This window comes from Stenella coeruleoalba (genome assembly GCF_951394435.1).
Source record: "Stenella coeruleoalba genome assembly, chromosome: 19".
Lineage (NCBI taxonomy): Eukaryota > Metazoa > Chordata > Mammalia > Artiodactyla > Delphinidae > Stenella > Stenella coeruleoalba.
Genome location: NC_137165.1, coordinates 58,659,845 through 58,677,470, shown reverse-complemented (window position 1 = coordinate 58,677,470; position 17,626 = coordinate 58,659,845). Strand labels below are relative to the sequence as shown.

The following is a 17,626-nucleotide window of genomic DNA, read 5'->3' as shown; positions in this document are numbered from 1 at the left end:
TCCTCTTATCTGTGTGTGTGTGTGTGTGTGTGTGTGTGTGTGTAGCACTGTTTAATGTGCTAAGGATACTCTTTGGTTTTCTTTGGCTTTAAGTGGGGTACTCTGGATTGCTTTGAGACTCTGTTGAAAGCTAGGACCTTTTCCCTAGGAAAATGTACACTGTACATAGTTTTGCAAACATTTTTCGTTGTGGGAGAGGGGAGTAGAGTACAATCCCATATGATCAATAACTTCTGGCTCTGTAGAATGTGGACTTTGACACCCCAGACCAGGGGTTGGCAAACTTTTTCTGTATAAAGGGCCAGATAGTAAATATTTCTGGATTTGTGTGCCATGCAGTCTCTGCTGCAACGATTCAAGTCTGCTGTCCGAGAGTGAAAGCATCCATAAACAATATGTAAATGGATGAGCACAGTGCTGTGTTCCAATAAAACTTTATTTACAAAATCAGGCAATGGGCCAGGCCATGGTTTTCCATAACCTGTTCTAGACCATCAAATACAAAACTGCAATTGATTAATTCTACGTATAGAGTTCTTCCATTTAGTATTTAGCTCAACTGCTGTTGAGGCAGATTAGGAAGGTGGACATAGGAAAATGAATTCTGAAAAGATGGGGACTGTTCAATCCCATGAAAATTGCCTCTTAATTTCCTCAGGTAAGTATTCTGCTCTGGAAGCCAACGGGACAATTTTCTTCAGATTAAGTTGAGTATCCACCTTTTGCATTTCTATGCAATAACTTACTTCGTAACATGGAAATAAAGGCACACTTCTCCCAGACATTCACTGCATTCTTGTCTCTTAGCTTTGCATTTTGTTTCTCTTTGTGGTGTGATTCATGTGCAAGGAGAATCATGAACCCAGACACAAATCATCCGGTTTTCCTTCTTCCTGAACTGCATCAGGATTTGAGAAGCTGGGAGGCCACTTTAACCTCAGAAGTAGAAGGTAGATAGAATTCTTAAAATCTTCCAATTCATCCACCTCATCTGTTCGGCTGTCTTTGAAGAGAGTGATAAAGAATAGTTTGGGGTCAAAATACTTGTTCTCAGGTAGACTTAGCGCCATAGGAGACGCAGACCTACCCCTTGAGTGCTGTCCCTGGGCTTGGAGAGAGGAGTCCGCTTTACCTTCCTCCTTTTTCAAGGGGTCTATGCTGGATGCCTCCTTTCTGATGTGACTGTCTTGGGTTGCCAGCCTTGCTGGAATCTCTGGGCTCCACAGCCCTCGGTGAAAGCTCTGTTTTCTCCATGGGACTGTAACAACTGTATAATTTGCTTTGCTTCTGTCAGTAATTATCCTCTTTGCTGTACAGAATGCTATACAAATAACAGTCTGCCAGTTACCTAAGCTGTCTCTATTTTCTTCTTCCAGGACAACACATCTTCCTTAAAGCTACAGTCTCTTTACTATTCAGGAACTTCTTTTTTTTTCCTGCTACACCATCGGGCAAACATAAAGTACAGTTAAAATGATACCCGGAAACTCCTCATGGGAGCATATTTAAGTATTTGCTCTGGCAATTTACCTAAAAGAATGTTTTCTCTTCACCTAGGGAAATAAAACCTGAATTCCTGAGCCTTCAAAGTGAAACTACCCTTCTGGGGGAAGCATATTGCCACCAAATACATCACTCACCACCTGTTCCTGGTTTCTGCAAAGAAGATGTGTCATTTTTCTGAGGTTTAGAGAGTCTGTGTTTACAGCTCTACAAATATCATTCTACCATTGCAGGTTTTCTAATGGAGCCATTTGGAATCAAGACTTCACCTGGGGTTTATTCTTTTCAGTTCCTGACCCAAACTCCTATTGCAAGCGACATTTCTCTAAAAGCCTTTTTTGTATCTGAGGGAAGAGAACTGAGGGAAGAGAACTGGGCCTCAGAAAAAACATAAAGCAAGGTCAAGGACTTTGTGATAGGGATTCTTTTCTTTAAAAAGAAGCCGATAGCACCTCATAACACAAACATGTGTTAACAGAATTTAAAAATATCCAGCCTTGTTCCCTTGGACTGTCAGTATCTTGACATCACTTTTATTTGTCATTTGAAGTAGGATATCAAGCCCTTCATTCTTGGGAGTTTACAGTTAGATTTTGGGAGATTTGCATTGTATTTCTTTCTTACAGTTGTCAGTATGGACATATGTCTCTGTGGACACTTAATCCTGACACACGTGAGTTTTGCCCAGGTTACACTTTTGCATTTCTGGGTTTCAAGGTCTCTTTCGAGGAATGAGGCTAATGCTCTTATGACTTGGAGACTGAGTTCAGGGAAAGCACGGGGCAGTGTAGGCACTTACTTGTGTCTTAATATAGGAAAAAACAAAACAAAACAGAACTTCCTAAGTAAACCCCAGGGTTTGTGGCTTTGGCCAGGCCATCAGGGTCTTTTCTGTTTTTCTTGAGTGCATTTGCTTGCTATTCCTCTGCCGGTTACAGATGAACTGGGTTGACTTAACACTTCTGTGGAAAGGAAGTGATCCAACCGTTTTCATATATCAAAAGTCAGAATCAGCAGTTTTGCATTGGTCTTGCCTACGTGGACTCTATTGTTCTCAGATCGTGAAATGGTGAGGGACAGCTAAGAGAACTTGTAGCAAAGCTCTCATTCACAATATTAAGATCTTATAATAAAACTTCCATTTGGCCTTTAAAGAAGAGCAGCTGGGTTGGCTACGTCTTCCTCCAAAGTCACATTCTACTGTGGCCAGGAATGAACAATTAGCATCATTTGGTCACTACCAGTGTTTGTGTTGGAGCCTGCAAGCTATTTCAATAGAGCAAGTCAAGCCACTGCCCTAGGGGATTGTCATCGGACTTCGTAGTTTCAGGCTAAACAGTGATGTGAAATTGTGCTTGGGGCCTCGAAGAAAAGATAAATGCAAAGGGCTGGCACCCCATGGAAGAGCAAGCTGATAAGAGAAGCAGACAGATATATCCCTTAATTTATTTTCAGTAATACTATAAAGATGATCTCCTATGGGAAAATCTATGAAAAAGCCAAGCCTTTATTATTATTTTTTTTCTTCAAAATATTGAACTATAAGAGGATTCAGAAAGTGGCATAGATTTGGATATCAGAGAATTTTCTCTTGTTTCCCTAGTGTTACTGATTCTACAGAGACCATTTAAACTGATGGCGCCCAGAAAAGAAGGTACATGATTAGAGGGGTGATAAAGCATTTTGAGAGTATGCAACCCGTCTATCGGCTGCCTTCTGGGTAAAGAAAAATGAACACAAAACCAAGCCTCCTAACGTTTAGTTCCGGGGGCAAACATTTTTAAGAAAGGTGGACACCAAAGGTTATCTGATGAGCATACTTTTTTCACAATGCAGAGAACTGTGAATGTTCATAGAAATACACTACAGGTCTTCACCAGAAGAGCTAGAATTTATAATTAAAAAAAAAAAAAGCTAGTTTGAATTTTCAGAAGCAGTGTCGAAGAAGTGGTTGTTCTATTTTCTTTTCTTCTGATCTCAAGTGGCCTACTGTATGTTCAATTCTCGGGAAGGTAAGAGTTAAGGGCACAGAAGTTGTTTCCAGACTATATTCACTGGTGCTTCTGGGGGGGGAGGGGTCTCGTCGAAGGGGGAGGGAAGAGAGTGTGATAAAGGTCAACCTTGCCTATCTGAAACCCCTGTCAAACTCCAATCAAAATATTTGGCTATCAATATTGTTCCCTTTAACTGGAAGTCTCTGTGGCTATTAAAGCCTTGGGAACCTAGGATGAAATGACCCATCGAGGACCACAAATAGCCCAAGAACCTGGGAGCTGTGTCTTCAACAATATCTGTGCGTCCCTGATGTTTGCTGTCTGGAGTATGCTAACAGGACTTGGAAGCAGAAGGGCAAGAGAGGGTCATGTATGTTCATTTTCAAGCATGAATCATTTGAAAGAAAGCGTAGACATTGACCTGTGACGGCCGTGCCTACAGATCCTTAAGTTGGTTACTACTGTAAAGTGGCTGAGGGTAACCTGATCTCAGTGGCAAGGAAGTGTTGTCACTGGGATGTTGATGGGCAGTGGAATTTCTAAATTTCTACATTTGCAGAGGCGGGAACTGTCATTTTTGTTCATTGACACACAGGAAAAAAATGAAGCTCTTTGGACAGTGTTAGCACGGAGAAGGGTGAGTTCTGAGGCTCAAGCTGAAGGTCACCGCTGCTGGGTTTTACAAAGGCTGCAGGTGGAGAACAGGAGTGGGTCCCAGGGTGGCCCGTGGGAGCTGGAAACTGAGACAGTGTATCTGTCGTGGATGGAACGCAAGGGAACATTCAGACATCAAACGGATCGTATCAGGTGCCTTCTGCACACTCATCAAAAATCTGCGGTGAATTTTGACAGTGGTACCTTTGCCATCAAACCAAATTTAACAGCTGGGGTTCCAAAGCAGCCATTTCAGAACAACTATTTGTGTCAAAAAGTTACATGTGGCAACAATTTGTCACGTTTGCAGCCAATCTGTGTGCGAAAGCCACCCGAGGAGGCTCGATTAAGAAAATTCAGACAATTTATCCGTCACCTTATCCATGTGTTTGTTTTATTCTCTAGTCTCAAATTTATTTTCTGAGTGGAGTGATTTTTCTCTATGAACTGGAATGATGAAGTGATGTTTTAATAAAATAGGTATTTTTAGAGGAAAAATGTTTCCCTTCTGTAATTAACTTCCACAATTGGGACATATTTCCTACACTACGGAATCATCACGTGGGGTCATTTAAAGCTGAAAGAGGGGTTGGGGTATATCAATAGTTCAAATTGTTTATTTAAATACATGAACATTTTTCTATATATTTTGTGAAAATATTGATGAGATGCTAGATATATACCTACTATATGGAACTGAACTTTACAAGAACTTTAGTTTGATAAATGGGGTTCCCCAGATTCCTTTGTGCCTCAGTTTTACTGCTGAAAATGCTGCTTTCATTTATTAATCTGGTCTTTGTATGGAAAAAAAAAAACCCCACCTTTTCTTACCTTGTGTGAATTTTATGAGAGGCCTTTTTTATTTGTATATATGATTGATTGTTTTCCTGTGTTGCACCCCAGCTTTGGTTTTAAGCCATGTTTATTGTAAAGACAGCTGTTGGGCAAGTGGAAACATGCCTGGTCTTTACAATCCCTTGATGCTAGAAGGAAGTAATCCTAGATGCTGATTATTAGGAGGCCCTGCTATCTCTTCCTGGAACCTGATATATTCTGAAAGGAGATCGGAGAGGTTTCGAAACCCGTCTCTGGCTCTGTGTCTCTGGAGAGTGTGAAACAGAAGCCTGACCCCCGTTCTGTGGATTCCCTCGTCCTTCCTGCCATGCAGAGCACACTGCTTGCTACCTTTCCTGGTGAAACTCATCTCTTCTTTGTGGATTGCCGTATCTTTTCTTTATGGCTGAGGTGGGCTGGGCTGTAAAGCATGCAATTCATTGTGAGTTTATCCAGTAAAGACCTCTGAAGACTGTGGGTAGAATGTTTCCATGCCTTTGAGGTGCATGTTACATCTATGTTTTGGCCTTGGGGACTTTTTGCTTGTGAGCTGAAAAAGGAAAGAAGAACTTGGGGGTCTATCCTTAACTCTGTGTTTTTCTACATGGAAATGTGTGCGGCAGCTCCCTTAAGGGCACAACCTTCCTAACCATTGTATAGGGAAAGGGGAATTATGAATATCAATCGATAACTTCCAGCCAAAGCTTCAGTATTGTATTTAAAAAGACCTGTTTTGAGGGGACGTGTACCTTTTGTTGTCTTTCCCGTGTTAGCTTTGGCGGGGGTGGGACAGGCATTTTCATTTTAGCTTAGCTTTCCTGTTACCCAGGTTGTGTGCACTGCTGTTGTTGTTTTCATTTAAACTACCGCTTATTGTAATTGGTGATGTTATCTCAAAATCTCGAAACCAAGGAAATACCGGGCTGGCCAAAAAGTTTGTTCCTGGAAGCTAATGCGCAGGACTTGAGGTAGATGCAAGTATTAGCGTTCACGTAGGTTAAGTTTTAATAGAGTTACCAGAAATATCCTGGATTGAGGGATAAAGTGGCTTTAAAGAGGTCACGGTTGTTTTTAATATTGGGAGAAGCCACCTGTCCTAGGTCCTTATTCTTGAGAAATTCATCTTTTCATGTAAATACCATTGGTGGGCATACTTCATAGCCTGGATGGTTGGCCTCTAGAGGTCAGTAAACAAGGAGTTATAATAATTGCCAAAGGTGGGAGTAATTTTCTCTGACATAGGTCATTCAGTGGTGAAATTTCCAATCAGACTATCATGCACAAAGCATAACTTTATAATCCCCCCCACCCTTTCTGATCTGAGAGCACAGGAAACGAAGAACAAGGTTCTGATGTGCCGCGGAACAGTTCTTTGAATCTGTGTTTTTGACGAAGGAAATGGCTGAGGTGTCGAACCATGTGATTATTACGTGGCTTGTACGGCAACCGCTCTGGCCTCCCTCCCACCACCTCAAGGAAACTGAGAATTTTCAAAGGAAAATGAAATCGGGAGATTAGGTCACACTTGGACTCCTCTGTGGATGAAGAGCTGACACTGATTTCCTATCTCAGGATAGTCTTCGGTTTCCTACTGCTGCTGAGAAAGGGCTGCAGACACTGTATCTGGTCTCCGGATGTTTGTGCTCGTGTGTGTAAGGCTTCACTCCAGGGGTGTTGTTTTCCATGTCGGGTCAATCTATGAACTGACTCGATAACGTGATGAAGATGGAGAAGATAGTGACAATGTCAAATGACAGCCCGCCACCTCTTTCCGTCAAAGTGCTTGCCCTGTGTTCATGGCTAGGACAAAGAACTAAGTCTGCAGGAGCCAGGTGTCCTCAAAAGAAAGGGTGTGTTGATCTCACAGGAAAATGTACAACCAATAAAAGACATTTCAAAAAGGGCAGTGAATCTATATTAATTGGGTTGTTTGTGGAAATCCTTTGTTCCAGAAATGCTGCTTTTATGTGTAAATGCCCTGCAGGTAAAAGCTTTGCTGGAACTCTATATTCTCTTGTTCTCTCATCCATACTACCCCACTTCCAAAACATATGGAACAAAACATAACAAAACAACAGCATCACAGTCTTGAAGACTCATTAGAAAGCCATTTCATCTGCAGGGAACTTCAGACTCGATATTCCTAGGTTAGAAGTGAAGGCCATTATTTCATTATTAAAATCAGATGGCTTGTGGTGGGGATGAGTCCAGATGGCTGAAATGAAAAGATGAAGACCAAGACTTTCTGGCTTCCATGTGTTCCTGACACTGAACAATGGTGAACAATAGCCCATCTAGTTATTTGAGTTTTTCCTGGTCCTATACGTAATGCATGTAATATTAGGAATTTTGTCTTCCACCTCTGGGTAGTGCCGCTGCCTGTAATGTAGATGTTCTGGGAAAGAACATGTTATTACATTACAGGTAAACAGGGATGGGTCTGCAGAGTTCTCTGATTTCTCCTGTAAACCGAGTGGCTAGACCTAATTGACTTGTATCCACATTACTCCAGTTTAGAGAAGAATTGCTAGATCTTAATGTTAACAGTTTGAGCGGATCACCAATTGCATCCGGAGGCACACACTCACCTCTCTCTTGCTTGTTGCTTAAACAAGTTGGCGTTGCTGAATCAGGAGTTGACTCTTTTAGAAGTCCCTAGGATTTCACCTCAGATTTACATCCCTTCTACAGGCTGCTGGAATACCAAGTGGAGGGCTCACCTTACTTCTGCCGACATCATTCAAATGACTTTCCAATGACAACACACTCTCTTGTGCTGATTGTGAAGGCCTTCTCCCCCTGGAGTGTATTTAGATTGCTGCAGTCCATCATCTTTCTTAGGTGATGGGCCTTCCTTGGCTTTAGGAATTTTAAGTTCCTCTAAGGGGTGGAGGTGTGTGAAGGGGAACAGCATGAACACACACAAGATTCTCAGGCATCATATATGAAAGTTATTTTACCCATTTCTCCATTTTCCACAGGAATTTACAGCCATTCCATATTTTCATACCTTAACATATCAGATAGTTAAAATGTGTTTCTTTTGATGGGGATAAGGCTTCTTTCTTTCTTTCTGATTGTTTTGGGAAAGTTGTAAAGAGCTGAAGGGCCTCAAACACTTTCCCTAGTGCTGAATATCAACAAAGGTTTCACTTTGCCTCAACACAGCTGTCTCCTTCCATTATTCTGGTGCTCACCTCTCTCATCCCTTAGTTTAAGGTCCAGCCTTAAACTAAGAGATCAGACTTGTCGGGCAATAAACCCAAATCAGAAACGTCTAGTGCTGGGGCCTCTGCTCACACAATGGTGTCCTGGTGGTCATTCAAGAAATAAGCTGGAGTGTAAGAAATCTCTTTCATGAATATCCACAGAGGAAGGTAGCAGCGTGAAGAACTTAAAGAAAAAGGACAGAGTGTAAGGACACGGAACCAGAATCTGCATCTAAGAAGCAAAAGGTTGCTTAAAAAAAACACACAACCTTTTTGCAGTTTTGGTATAATGATTATACAATGCCAGGAAAAGGCAAGAGCAGACTTTCCAGTTGGTCTGGTGGGCACTCTTCATGAAGTCAGAGCTAGAACTCTACAAGCAAAACCAATCCTCACTCACCCAATGGGCATTAGCTCTGGAATCCCTTTTCAGACGTGAGGTGGCCATGCTAGTCTGGAGAAGCTCTGCCCTACCCTAGAATTTGCCTCCTGGGACCTTGCTCTTCAATGCCATCGTCTGGGAGCTTGTTGACAGCCACGGAAGAACCTGGAGGGCAATACTATCCCCAAGTGATTCATATTCACGTTGTAGCTTGAGAAGGAGTCTTGGTCTATCCAGCTCATCCAATTCTGAAGTTTCAGTTGTCAGACCTCAAATCCTGTTGCAATGCTTTCAACATTTACCCTATGTTACAGACAAAAGATGCCTCAGATTTATAAAGTAGAATATCTATATTGGATGGAGGAATATATGTGTGAAAGTGTATTTAAATATATCAGCACTCTGATGTTTGGTTAAATACAGCTCCACCCCCCTCCCTTTTTTTTTCATTGCAGGATTATTGAAAGGAAGTATCATGAAGGGGAAAAATAACCCTTAAGCTTGAACGCCTTTATACCAGTTATAGACGAACAGGGTTTTATCGATTCCAATGGGATGCTGCTTTAGGTATGCAGAGCGTTGTGCAGGCTTCACAGTGAAGGAGGTGGTGACCATGAAGTTTAGAGAATGACCTGAAAGAAAATGCTTCCAAGTTTCCAAATTCAGTGACTTTCTGGTATTATCTGGGCCTTCATGCACCTCACCGTGGGTTTCTCTGCACTGACAGTGTATCCAGAAATTTCTTTGGTAAGTGGTGGCTCTCTGTGTCCCAAGGGAGGTGGAGTCAGCACTTCATGCTACTCGCCTTAGTCAGCTGAGCTCAGGGCAGTTCATTTTACTACATTCTAGAGTGAGCCTGTGGCCTGGGAGGCAAAGAGCTGTCCGTAGACAAGAACTTGCTAAAACCACTTGACCTTTTCAACAGCTGCAGAACTGCTTACTGAGAACATGCCATCTCTCTTGACTCCTCCAATCTGGCAGCCAGTGACATTGCGTGATTTTGATAACCTCTGAACAATTCACAACTTTCACTGTAAAAGGGCTAGATCGGTCTCGCTAGTCAGATAGTGATCTTTGGATAGGCTCTCCTCTCCCTGACTCATTCACTGGAATCAACAAAAATACCAATTTGCCAGATTCCCTAAACTATAAACAAGAATAGGAGCTTCCCTGGTGGCGCAGTGGTTGAGAGTCCACCTGCCGATGCAGGGGACACGGGTTCGTGCCCCAGTCCAGGAGGATCCCACGTGCCGTGGAGTGGCTGGGCCCGTGAGCCACGGCCGCTGAGCCTGCGCGTCCGGAGCCTGTGCTCCGCAACGGGAGAGGCCACGGCAGTGAGAGGCCCGCGTACTGCAAAAAAAAAAAAAAAAGAATAGACGAGGTCTGTTTCAAGCCACAAATGCAGGGCAAGTGGCAACGTCTGTTTGCCGATAGCAAAGAACATGAATTCTGTTCATGCATGTAAGCAATTTCTCGAAAATCAAGGAGCCCGTGAGTTTTAATTTCGCTTATCTGAAAATTATGTGTGCAAAAATATCTATGATTCACGACATACTTCTGCAGGATAATCTGAGTTGAAGTACGACTTGATCATGCTCATAAAATGGGTGAAGAATTATTTTAAAATAGTGAAAGAAAGTGTGAAGCAACTGAGCATGAGATAAGCTTTGAGTTGGTGGAAACAAGGAGAATGTCCCCAGGCTAGAGCCACGTTGTCTCCATCTCTTACTCGCTGTGTGACCTAGGACACATGTCCTCAGCTCTCTGTCCTTCAGTTTACTCCTTCTTAAAACGGAAATAATAATAAGGCCTACTTTAGAGAGTGCTTGTGAGAATTAAGTGAAACGTAGCCTGTAAAGCACTTAGTCCAGTGACTGCCGCATTGTCACTCAATAAGTTTTTCTTAATGTCATCCTCTGATCACATCCTTTTTCAACAAATATAACTGAACAGAAATGCGGGTATTTTAGACCATCTAACCCAATGCATCGCGATAATTCTTGGCTTGTGTTGGCTGAACATGCAGGAGTTCAGACACTGAAGCCAAATCTCATTTTGTCACAAACAAATGTTCACATTTTTCAGTTTGTATCTCAGATTAAAAACTTTGCTCACCTCCTCACATCAGTGAGAAAACCAGCATTTTTACTTCTGCAAACCTTGCTTTGCGAGATTAAAACAGTGACATAACCACATTTGAAATGGCAAATCCAACATATATTGAAAGAAATTTTCAAGGTATTCATTAAGATTGAAATAAGATATATCAGGAAAAAAGGCTACAGATAATAAAATAGTATAGATTGCTGGAATATGCTTTAAATACTGAAAACATAGAAATAATTTTAAATAAAAAGTTCTTTGCAGTTTATCCAATACTTGAGAAAGCATTCCATGTGGGTCAAGACCTTAAAAATCATACGTATTTTGTTTTTTTAAATTGAAGTATAGTTGACTTACAATGTTGTGTGAGTTTCAGGTGTAAAGCAAAGTGATTCAGTTATATATATATATATATGTATATATATGTGTATATATATATATATGTGTATATATATATATATATATATATATATATATATATATTCTTTTCCGGATTCTTTTCTATTATACATTACTATAAGATATTGAATATAATTCCCCGTGCTATACAGTAGGTCCTCGTTGTTTATCTTTTTTTTTTTTTTTTTTGTGGTACGCGGGCCTATCACTGTTGTGGCCTCTCCTGTTGCAGAGCACAGGCTCCGTACGTGCAGGCTCAGCGGCCATGGCTCACGGGCCCAGCCACTCCACGGTATGTGGGATCTTCCCGGACCGGGGCACGAACCCGTGTCCCCTGCATCGGCAGGCGAACTCTCAACCACGGCGCCACCAGGGAAGCCCTGTTTATCTATTTTATACACGGTAATGTATATCTGCTAATCCCAAACTCCTAATTTATCTCTTTTCCCCTCTTTCCCCTTTGGTAACCATAAGTTTATTTTCTAAGTCTGTGAGTCTATTTTGCAAATAAATTCACTTGTATCATTTTTTAGATTCCACATATAAGTGATATCATATGATATTTGTCTTTCTCTGTCTCACTTCACTTTGTGTGATAATCTCTAGGTTCATCCATGTTGCTGCATTATTTTATTCTTTTTTTTATGGCTGAGTAATATTCCATTGGTATATACCATTGGTATATGGTATACAGCATATCTTCTTTGTCCATTCATCTGTCAATGGACATTTAGGTTGCTTCCATATCTTGGCTATTGTGAATAGTGCTGCTATGAACACTGGGGTGCATGGGTCTTTTCGAATTAGTTTTCATCTTTTTCAGATATATGCCCAGGAGTAGGATTGCTAGATCATATGGCAAGTCTCTTCTTAGTTTTTTAATGAACCTTCATACTGTTCTCCATAGTGGCTGCACCGATTTACATCGCCAGCAACAGTGCAGGAGGGTTCCCTTTTCTTCACACCCTCTTCAGTATTTATTATTTGTAGACTTTTTAATGACAGCCATTCTGACCAGTGTAAGGTGATACCTCACTGTAGTTTTGATTTGCATTTCTCCAGTAATTAGCAATGCTGAACATGCTTTCATGTGCCTGTTGGCCATCTGTGCAGACATTGTTATTCTACTTTATTCTCAGAGAAAGCACCAAACATATATCAGTGGGAAGCATGTGGTCTTTGATGCCATCTAGACTTGGGTTTGAATCTCAGCTCTACTAACTGCTAGCTTTGGGGTCTAGGAAAATTTCCTAAACATCCTAAGACTTAGTTCTCTACCAGAAAAGAGGGAAACCAGTAAGAACATTATGGAGGGGGGAGCGAGAATTGTAAGGATATGAAATAAAGAATCTAACACTGCACCTGGTGTATACAGACAGTCCTTGTTTTGCTGTGGTGACATCAGTGGTCAAGCAACCATGCAAAGTGAGGACTTGGTTCCCACATGCATGCATGTGAGTTAACACAGCACCATGCAGAGTGAGAAGTGTCTGGAGTAAAATTTCAATACATGACACAGCTCTATGTAATTTTGATACATTGAAAATGTCCATAAGAAAGCTTAACATTTTGCTTTAAAAAGAAACATATCTGAAACGACAATAACATTATGACATAGCATTATTTCATTAAATCCTTACAAGAGGTCAGGCAGGTGTGCACCGTGGGCGCTCCCACCTTACAAGTGGAGCAATGGTGTTGGATGAGGTCATTGAGAGGGTGTGACCATGGGGTGACCCTTGAGCTGGACCCAGGAGAACAAAGGCTCCTCACCCCTCCCCCATCCCTGGAATGTACACCCTCACAGGGTTCCCACCATGGGAACCATTTTCAAGGATGCAGCCCTGAGAGAGAACATGATGTTGACACCATCAGGACTCAATATGGGACTGAACCCCATCAAGGCCTCTGCATAAGCTTTTAAGATTCTGGCAGGCAGGCGGGTGCAGAGGTCTCCTGGTCTCTCTGTGCCCAAGACAAGCCTCGTATGTAAGTTCCCTTCTTCCTAAACCTGCCACCTCCCAATCTGGAGGGGCTGCCCTCTTTCTTCTGTCTCTCCTTGCCGTCTGTGTTTGAGGCCCTGTTTCAGATTCCACCCCAAAGCTCCTGAGGTTTCAAACCAACAGAGACCAGCAAGTTCAGTGACCTGCTGAGGACAAGTTCAGGACCTCGTTTACACAGCCATGTGGAGGCGCTAGACATCAGACTCCCTCCAGAAGGGGCTGGTCTCTATCGTGTACCATTTAGATTTGCATTAAAACAAAGAAAATGGGTTCTAACTTTTTTGACCCTGAGAGTAATTTTTCGGTCTTTCCATTGTTGCCAAGGAAACCAGAGTTTTAAATGGTCCAATCTGGGGAGCTGGGTTAACCAGGACCTTGGAACCCTGTGTGATCCCGGGAAGGCAGAGGAAAGAGTTGCAGACTAAACTCCAGAAGATCCAGGACTGGCCTGGCCAGTCAAACTGCAGGGGTGGGATGCGGGGAGTCAGGTGGGCAGATGTTATGCCAGTGGGCGGGGGGAGGGGGGGGCGGCGATCACCGGGACTTTAGCGGTTGGACTGGCTTTAAGGTGCTGCCTTGTTTTGTTAGAGTGGAATCAGGTAGACTAGAGATTTGGATCTCAGGACTGAGGAAAGGGAGTGTCAATAGAAACCTAGGTCGGGGGACCAATCGAAGAGAGACAGAGGAGAATGGCAGGCAAGCCAGGAGAACTGAACTTGTCCCTGTGTGCTTGATCCCATGTAAGGATGCAGTGCAGGAGACTGTGGGCAACCCAGTAACTCTGCGATTACTATGACAGCGTCACCGCGTCTGGGAGTGGGGCTGTAACTCAACTCCCCAGCGTGAAGGAGTGCAGAGAAGCCAAACGCAAAAGAGGCCAGCCACCCAGTTATTCTGCTCTTACGACTGGGAGGCTGGGACTGAACCTTCAGGTAGAAAGGACTGGTGGATCCAGCTAGGAAAACGTAGGAGAATGGGGACCGGGAACCAGAACCCACCGTCATAAGAGCCTGAAGCTCTGGCAAAACTTCCATTTCCCCAGCTGGAGAGGCTGAACGATCCCACACCCACCCTGTGTAAAGTGAGGTCAAGGTGCTTGGGAGGAAGAGATCGCAGATCATTTGTCCTTCACTTTCAGGAACTCCTTAAGAAACGTCTAAGGCGGGGCCCGTTGCCTTGCAAGGTGGGCTTACCCTTTGGAACTCGGGGTTTGTTAGTAGGCAACTCTGTGCCATTCAGATGGAACATGAAAAACCAGGCCCATCTGTTGAGACCAGTGGCTGTAGAGCATATAAACTACTTTTATTCCCTGATTCAAAGGACAGAAAGAAAGAAATGCATTCTTTAAGGGCCGTGGCAAAGACAAATTCTACCGCCGTTCAGAAATGCAATCATGCTTCGAGGCTGGGTAAATACCCCTTTGGCTCCTTTAACCTGTGACGGTGACTGTCTTTTTCTAACATCAGATTGACAGATCTGGGACAGGAGAGGGTGGAGGTGGGGCTCAGCCTCCCCAAACACACAGCCCTCCCTGATGGACATGGAAACAACCTCCTGTGTCACATGTAGTGTGACATGCAGTGAACGAAGGTCTCTCTGGTGATCAGAGTAAGTTATGGGAATGTAAAGTTAACATCTTTTGCATGTGAATAGAGAGCTCATTCAGAGCGAAGTGACACCAAACGTTTACTAGGTGTGTGGGGGGTGGACAGGCAGGGAGAGGTAGGAAGATGTAGCTGGGAAAAGATCCACTGCGACTCCCCACTTACCCTCTTGTTAATCTGTACCAGACTTTTTTGGCCTTCTCGTATGGAAACTTCAGAAGCAGATGGAAATATTTTAAGATGTATAATACACATGGGCCTGTTACGTGAATTTCCATTTTCCTTATAAGAGTGAACACAGGGAAGTTCTGCATTGTCCTTTGGAGGTTAGCAAAAATTCAAAGGGGAAATAATATCTTATGCTAAAGGCTTCTAGGCGGTTTAGAAATATTGTCTGATTTGCAAACAGTATAACAACACAAAGTGCTTCAGTTCTTCCCATTATATTTCAAAGGTCAATGGTCAGCTTTATATCAGGTAGTTGATACTCCTAACCTTGGGCAACAACTCAGCGAATTCGGCAAACTTCTTTTTCCCCCTCCCCCTTAAAGAATTAGATCTTTTGAGGCAAGAAATTATCAAGCGCATAGGAAATAGAATAACCATCTCAATTTTTCATCAGAGAACGAACTGTATCCGTTTCAGATTGTAAAATTATCTTTGGTAAGATATCCTGATTTCAATGATTCCCTGAGGGTGTAGCACATTCTTAAGAAAAAAAAAGAGTTTGTATTGGTGTATCAGCAGCATCACCATAATAATACCTAGAAATAAAATCTATATGCAGCATGTTCACGGACCTATGAATAGAGAAATAAGACCACCGCAACACCAGAAAATGATGAATGAAATTCACACATACCATCCACGAATCACAGTCAGGAACTCAGCTTTGCGCCTCTTATGGCCACTTACCAGTAACTGAAACCCACTCTCCTGCTTGGCCTGGGGGGCTTGCGTTCTCCTGGTCAGGTCAGCTGAGGGGCCTCATTGGTGCTGAATGGACAGCTCTGGATACGGTCAGATCAGGCTGTCACGGGTGCTTTGGGACCCACGGGTGGTCTCAAACGGGCTGTGAATGTGACAAAATAAAATGTAAAATTGTATGTGTAGCATGAACGCACACTTTCCTGAGAGAAGCTACAGCAGTGCAACTTCGTAATCAAAAAAAAAAGGATTAAATCTGTTGCTTTACTCCTCAAAAGAAATGCTATTTTCACAGAACTTACAATATTTATTTTAAATGTTAGTAACGTGACCGGTCTCATATCCAGATGAGATCACTAAATGATTTTAACCCATCAACACCCAAATATCTATGTCAACTTTTCCACCAAGGCAAACAAGGTCTCTTTATGCACTAGGTATAGGGCTTATGTTAAATATAGCTTATAATATTTTTGCTGACCCAGAGGCAGTTTATCCCACCACTTAAAGTGTCTCCCATTTCTTAGTATTATTTATTTATTTTTTTGGCTGCACCTTGCAGCATGTGGGATCTTAGTTCCCCGGCCAGGGATCGAACCCATGCCCCCTGCAGTGGGTGTGCGCAGTCTTAACCACTGAACCGCCAGGGAAGTCTCAAAACGTTTCCCACTTTTAATGTAAGTTGGAGTGAAAGAGAGTAAATTTTCACAAAAGAGAGATCTACAAAAGAGCAAAAAAAATCATTTTAAATGTTTGATTACTGGTATTTCACAGTACACAATTGTAGCTCTTAAAAAATTTGTTTTTAATGTGCTTGGTGAATCGGGGAGAAAGCCTTCCTAATGTTAGGGTATGTTTTGGGGATGGTGAGAATAGGAATAAACATTAAAAAGTTGTAAAGAAGAGACTGATAAATGTTTAACTAATGGTTTTAAACTAGTCAGTAAAATTTTCCTCTTAAAAATTTCAGGTATATTTTGGTCAGTTCCCACTTTAGTAGTGTTTTGTCATTCCATTTTTCTATTAACCTCTCAGTGATGGTGGAGGTTAATAGAAAACCTGTTAACCTCTCAGTGATGGTGGACCTCACTAGCAGTTCTACAGCACTGCTGAACAAACTATATTAAAATAACTCAAAGCTTCTTTCTTATGCCTTCTCTATTTAAAATATTAAAATTATTTAACATTTTCATGAAAAGCAGGTTACGCAGTGATAAGTTTATAATTCTCCTCCTGTCCCTTTCAATATAATGTTCTATTTATGTTAATAACATGGTGAATGATCAAGCTCCAATACTAAACTCTGGAAAAAAAGAAATAACTTTACATGTAGAAGTTTCAAACCAGAGATCCCTTTTGAATGCAGTTGAGAATTCAGTCATCACTGTACCAGCCATAGCTCAATTAAAATTCAGTGTGCTAGTGTATATATATACTTTTTTACATTGATGACGATGGTACAAAGAATGCATACTTGGTCCTCTGAAGAGAGGAGTTTTAATTGGAAATTATTTGGAAATTTTTTTATCACTTGAAATAAAGAAATTTAAGATGGCCACAAGGGGACAGCAAAATACACTGGATTTCCTTTACGTGCTGCAGCAACAATCTTCTGCTATCCGGCTCCAGGGATACAATGAAGGCAAATGAAAAAGCTAATTGAAGTACCTGGCACATGAGCATTTCTAGTAAAAGCACAGTGAGACAAGTACAGGGGACCATACTTCCTAGGGTAACAATATGTGAGACACCAGCTTTCTCAGCATATCCTATAAAGGGCTACTGGTGATGTGCACACAGAGAGGGCTAAAACTTGGCAGTGGTTCACTGTACTTCCCATCGGAGGGAGCAGGTTATGAATTCCCCTTCCCCTATTAATATTTTCCAGTATTTAAGGGAAGAATAACAATAGGGTAAAATTTCAATAAGATTTAATTTTTGAAAATAGGGAAACAGACTCTCTTCAAAAGAAGCAGTAAATACTTGTGAATCACTTATTAATTATTAGGCT

The 17,626-nt window shown here is 42.0% G+C and overlaps 2 protein-coding genes across 3 annotated transcripts in view; one reads left to right on the top strand and one right to left on the bottom strand.

Moving 5' to 3' along the window:
- The window catches only part of MAP2K6 (mitogen-activated protein kinase kinase 6), a 131,562-nt gene extending 128,502 nt beyond the window's left edge, over nucleotides 1-3,060 (top strand). Inside the window, exon 13 of the mRNA XM_079906177.1 lies at nucleotides 1,558-3,060. The gene's annotated coding sequence lies outside the window, so the exon portion shown is untranslated. The remainder of the gene's footprint in view (nucleotides 1-1,557) is intronic.
- Nucleotides 1-17,626, bottom strand: part of ABCA5 (ATP binding cassette subfamily A member 5) — a 266,045-nt gene that overhangs the window by 241,615 nt on the left and 6,804 nt on the right. For both annotated transcript variants that reach the window (XM_079906169.1, XM_079906175.1), the window contains exon 2: nucleotides 15,604-15,760. The gene's annotated coding sequence lies outside the window, so the exon portion shown is untranslated. The remainder of the gene's footprint in view (nucleotides 1-15,603; nucleotides 15,761-17,626) is intronic.